Raw genomic sequence first — 6,413 nt, 5'->3', positions numbered from 1 at the left:
TCAATAAATAGATACACAAATATAATAAAAATGTGCATGGAGCTGGATAAAAATACAAGCAGTATAAAAACATAGAAAGTTTCATTTCTTATTTTTCAAAAAGCAGTTTGTTTAAGGGGATATTTTATGAAGCTTCCTCAACGTCTTACTCCCAGGTATTAGGAAATGATGTATGATACAAATTTAATTTCAAGCTATTTCTATATTCGTAAAGAATGATATAAAGTAGAAAGCTTTCTGGTTTTTACTTCTCCATTATTAAACATAAGGTGTGTGAAACTTCCAAGGGAAGAAAAAAAACATCTACAATGAATTTTTCTATGGATATACCAATCAAACACGTACACAGATCATACAAACGGGAAGAAAAACCTTTTCCAAACAACGTCTTTCATATAGATATTGAATAAATTGAAAATAAATTTTCCCCATTCAGTTTGTGCAACAACATTCGTAATGTAGCAAAGTTTGAATTCAGCCAAACTATAAATTTGAACGCCATCATGAAGTAAGTATTTTTCCTAACTGTTGTTTAGGGTTGCCTATTTTGGCATTTACAGTTTATTATCCCAAGAACCGTAAATTTTTATAATCAGAGACTAACTGTATCAGAAAATAACAGTAACAGATATGATTCTTTACAATAAACACATAAGCAATGATATGCAGACAAATATAAAATTGGTTTCAGAAAGTACATTTTGAAAATGAATTCAGGGGTAATAGAAAAAACGCAAACTATGAAATTCCACTAACTAGCTTTTCATTCAATTGATATTAAAATTTTGTAATGGAATAGTGCTTCTCTATTTTATCGGGAATTGAGTTATATATGATGATCCCATCGTGATATATTGACTTCTTTCCAAAATTTTACAGTAATTTGGTTTGTTTTGTGGTATGATTATGAATATATCCAATTTAAATAAAATTCAAGTTTGATTTCTTTGTATTATTTTCAACGGAATGAAAATGAAACAGCTAATTTTGAGTTTATAGAATCAATTCAAGTCCAGTAAATAGTTTGGTTTATATAACTTTAATGTTGGTTACAAATATGGTAATTTATGAATGCTTCTAAGTATTTTGTTTTGTAAAACGTTTGATTATAGATTTACTTGCTGTTCCCCAAACAGAAATAAGATAGTGCTAAATATGAATAAATGAGACTGAAATATATATATATTTTTCAATTTTATATGTATAAAGTTTCTAACCTTGTAAAAGATATATTCTATTTCTACTTTTTTTTAATGTGTTTAATTCATGACAATTACTCATCAATGTAAAAATCTAAAAAAAATTGTTGTTAAAGACTGCCTTAATAATTATAAAATATGTTTCAGTTGAAACTACTAATTATGTGAAGCTAAGGGCAAACCATTCATTGTATATAGCAATTTTAAAATCGTCTGATAAAACATCTCTTGGAGATGTTCAATATAATTGCATTATTCATTTAAAAACATCAGTAACAGTTGAAATACATACATTTTAATTTAAAATAGATTAGGTACAAGTATCTTCAGAATTTGAATAAGATACTACATATATGAATTTTATTTTTAATTTTCTATATGTTAAAACTCACATTTTGAATTTATCCCTGAAGGAGTGGAATAAGAGAATTCAAATCTGATCCTGTTATTGAGACAATTTAAAATTTTTGAACACTGCAGAAGTTTTCAACTGAACTGAGTGCAAAAACATTTAATTTTGAACCAATTCAATCAACCAGATACTAATTTCTCATTGAAAGTCATGCTATGTTGAATTCCATATTGGATAATTGAAAAAATGGGTAAACTGAAAATTTATTTTCAAAAATAGTTTCGAAATAAGAAAAAAAAAGTTTGTTTTGGTGGATTGATTGAGTTGGGTTGCCTATGTAGAAAGAATCCCAAAGACATTCAGTAAACCATAGAGAAAAATCACAAAAAAGTGGGGGTTATTTTACTTTCTAAGTAGATCGTTTCAAGAATGGACCGTAAGTATATCATATTTTTGGGACATATACAGGGTGTTCCTTAAACACATGCTAATATTTAAGGAGGTAACTCTTAGACCCATTTTAAGAAAAAAACTTCCTATGGACGTATGTCCTAAACGCCTTAACGTTTGAGATACAGGGTGGCAAAGTTTTCAAAAATAATCAGTTTTTCAATAATAACTGAGATAATTTTGTAGACATCTTTGGCATATTTGGTACATATGTTCCATGCCTCAAGGCGCATTTTCTGATGTACACAAATTTGTATTTCTTCAAACAGTGGCATCTCTACGGGTTTCGCATTGAATATTTTTGGGGAAAAAGTACTACGCTAATGCTTTCTTTTCAAAATAAAATCATTTTTAAAATCCTCATTTATTTTTGAGAAAATTTGATCTCCTGGTATTTCTTTGTCCGACGCATGACTTTCACTCAAAAAAATAAAAATCGACAGAAAGCAAATTAAGAAATGAGAATCTGAAAATTGCTTCATAACGCATTACCAATTCCCTAATAATATTTGAAAACATAATCTGCAAAAAAATAAATTTTTCACAAAAACGAGTTTTATTTTATTTTGTGACAGTAAGTCTAAACGAATAGCACAAATTTGTTAATTAGTAATAATACCAAAACTGATTATAAAAATTGTTGGAAGTGGCCACCTGCACTTAGTATACATGCTTCCGCCCTTCTATGCATGGAATTACGCACCCATTCAAATATTCCTGGCGTATTTCGTATAGTTTCACACGAGGCAACTATTCGCTCTCTTAAATCTTCTAAAGTATTAACGGGAGTTTTATACACAAGAGTTTTAAGGTGACCCCATAAAAAAAAATCTAAACTGTTGAGATCGGGGGATCTTGCTGGCCATTGCTGAGGTCCTCCGCGACCTATCCAACGATTAGGATAAACTATTTAAATGGTTTCGGATAATTACACTGAAATGAGCAGGGGCGCCATCGTGCAACGCAAGTGGCACATCTTCCAATAACCCAGGTAAGTCTTCTTCGAGAAAGTGTAAATAAGAACGACCATCAAGGCGTCCTGGTAGAAAAAATGGGCCTATTAGATGATCACCTATAATTCCTGCCCATACATTAACCGAAAATTGGTGTTGGAAATGGGTTTCGGTTATTGCATGGGGATTTTCTTCAGCCCACACATTTTTCTTCAGCCCACACATGATTGTTATGGAAATTTTGAATGGCATTCCGAGAAAAATTTGCTTCGTCTGTGAACAAAATTTGTGTCTCAAACTGCGGATTTAGTGCAATACTTTGTAGATACCACTGACTGAAGTTCACACGCTGTGGAAAATCTCTGGGGAGTAATGCCTGCACTCTTGAAATATGGTATGGGTATAACAAAAAATCAACCATAATACGCCAAACAATTTGATGACAAATATCCAGAGTTCTAGCGATCTTCCTCGTACTCGTCTCAGGATGTTCCTCAATTTCTTGCAGCACCGCTTCCTCAATTTCAGGAGTTCTTACTACACGAGGTCTACCTTCCGGAGTCCCTTTCTTGAAACTACCAGTTTCATCAAGTCGACGATGAATATTTAAAAAGGTTCGGCTATCTGCCATGGCACGATTAGGATATCTTTCCTGATAAATGCGTCTGGCTTCTGTTGCATTACCATCGGCAAGGCCATATACGTAATGCATTTGCGCCATTTCCGCATTCGTATAATTTACCATGTTTACTGATATTCAGAAAAACAGCGGACTACCAAAATAACTTCAATAACACTTCAAAATCAATCAAAACGCGCTGTGACAGTTTTTAACACCAACACCTTACTTTAAACCAACATCAATATTAGCTACTGACGTTTGTACATACAGAGAATTCGTTTTTTATTGCTATGGTGGGTACGCTGTTTTTTCTGCTCTTAATCTTTAAAAGAAATCACATATCGACAAACTCCATATTTCCAAGAGGTGCAGTAAATAAATTCTGCTACACGTCATTTATTCCAGGATAACTAAATTTATGTTTTCAAAAATTATTAAGCAGTGCTGCGTTATGACGTAATTTTAATTGAGAACAGTGCATCTGACAACAAACAAATACCTTTTAGATCCTCAATTATTTTGCAACAAATCTGATCTCTTAGTTTGCTTTCAGTCGATGCACGATACCGCATCAGATTTTTCAGGAATTTATCCTTAAGTAAAGCGATTTTTAATTTTTTTGAGCGAAAACCATGCGTCGGACAAAGAAAACCCAGCAAATCAAATGTGCTCAAAAATGTATGGAGATTTTAAAAATAATTTTTAATTCAAGATAAAGCAGTGGCGTAGTATTTTTTTCGCCAAAAATATACATTTCAAAATTCGTACGTACGCCACTGGCAGAGAACATTAAGAAACTTGTACATCAGAAAATGCGCCTTGAGGCATGGAACATATGTACCAAATATGCCAAAGATGTCTACAAAATTATCTCAGTTATTATTGAAAAACTGATTATTATTGAAAACTTTGCCACCCTGTATCTCAAAAGTTAAGGCGTTTAGGACATACGTCCATAGGACGTTTTTTCCTTAAAATGGGTCTAAGAATTACCTCCTTAAATATTAGCATGTGTTTAAGGAACACCCTGTAGAATATGTAACTTCTAGAAATGATGTATATCATTTCTAGAAGTTATTTCTGGCCACTGTCATCCCAAAATATTTTGCAATCAAATTTATTTCACTTTCATATATTTCAATCTACTTAATACCTCACAGGTGAACAGACAAGGTATTAAAATTTTGTATATATCAATGTGACTTTTCAAATTAGTAATAGTGAAAACAATTGAGATTTTTCTTCACCATTTTCCTTTTCATCATAATTATACTACAGGTGGAGATCATATTAAGAAAAATATTATTTAGCATGAATAATTTAAGTTCTACAGTCATCATAATCTAGTTTTAACCATTTTACAGTAACCGGAACAACATAACCGGAACAATACACTAATTAAATTGAGACTTTTAAATTTATTGTTTCCATCAAGTGATTCCTTGGTACTGCCAACAATCATCATATAATAATGTATATCATCTCAAGAAAATTAAATAACATTTTGAAAAATAAAATTATAAAAAATTAATTAGATTATGTATTTGTTCAACTGTTAGGAATCACACGTTAAAAGGTAAAACCTCGTTAGTTCTTAGCTCGCACAAGTTTCTCAACTTCTGAGAGTTGTTGTTCGTATGGGGGCGACAGCTGATTAACGGAAAAACAACAGATTTGTGCAACTTATTTCTGCTCGCCTTCATTTTCAATCAATTTACTATATACTTTATTCGTCATGAAATATTATACATAAGTCATTATGTAAAGTGTATGCAGCTTTTTCATAAAACATTTTAACGAAAAAAAAAACACCAATGAAAAGTTAATTTCAATTTATTCATGTTTTGAAAGGATATCTATGATGTATGATGAAAGTTGGCGATACTTGACTGAAATCTATAAAGTATTCAAGTAACATTTATTTCAAGATATTCACTGGACAGTTTACAAATCCGCAACACTTGTTTCGCCATACAAAAGCTTTTTCAAGAGTTTTCATACTAACTAATGTCTACTCAATTTGTGCTTAATATAATATCATATTACCTTCTACCTAGTTAATGATTAACAATTTCACTTGAGTTTAGGTAAACACTAATTGAAAATTTTCAATCATAGAAGAAAAAAATTAGTTTTTACCTAAACTTGAGTAAAATTATTACTCATTACATATATAGAAGGTGATATGATCCAAATTGTTATTATATAAAGCACAAATTGAGTTGAATTCAGTCAGTATGAAAACGCTTGAGGAAGTTATTGTATATATTTATCATTATTTTTAATAATAATAATATCGTCTTTATTATCTTCTAATACATTCAAATCAAATTAATCATGCACAGTTCATTTATTATAAGAAGACAAAAGGCGAAGTTCAATTTACATGATGACAAGTCATAATTCAATTGCTCTTCCACTTAACCTCAAAAATGTCGCCTAGTACGCAAAGGAATAAACAAAAAGAATTTTTAAATATCTTAAAATATTATGACTATTTACAGATTTGTAATAGGTAGGTAGCTATTGGGTCATTAATAGTTGAAATTGATATTAAAATGATTGAAGTCATCTCGTTTCATGGGCTCGGGAATGTCATTATAAATTGCACAGATCTGGTAGCTGAAACTCCTTCTAAAGAACTCTGTGCGAAAGGATGGCGGAGTTAATCGGCCTTTATACCTTACATTAATATTATGCACATCAGTTCTAAAAGTGATTTTCTGGTGTAGGTAAGACGGCATTTGACTATTAATTATTTTGTGAAACAAAGTTGCAGCATGTAACACTCTCCTGTCGTTCATATTTAACCAGCCGGTATCCTTCAGTTTATGTGA

General features: G+C 31.1%; 1 protein-coding gene across 2 annotated transcripts in view; it reads right to left on the bottom strand.

Annotated features, from left to right (window-relative positions):
* Positions 1 to 6,413, bottom strand: part of LOC111503625 (uncharacterized) — a 140,144-nt gene that overhangs the window by 924 nt on the left and 132,807 nt on the right. The window lies entirely within an intron of this gene.

Source organism: Leptinotarsa decemlineata, unplaced genomic scaffold (assembly GCF_025532065.1).
Source record: "Leptinotarsa decemlineata unplaced genomic scaffold, Ldec_3_MD MMD2_tig00000199_RagTag_RagTag, whole genome shotgun sequence".
Taxonomy (NCBI): domain Eukaryota; kingdom Metazoa; phylum Arthropoda; class Insecta; order Coleoptera; family Chrysomelidae; genus Leptinotarsa; species Leptinotarsa decemlineata.
Note: the sequence above shows the minus strand (reverse complement) of the source record. Positions and strands in the feature narration are given on the sequence as shown.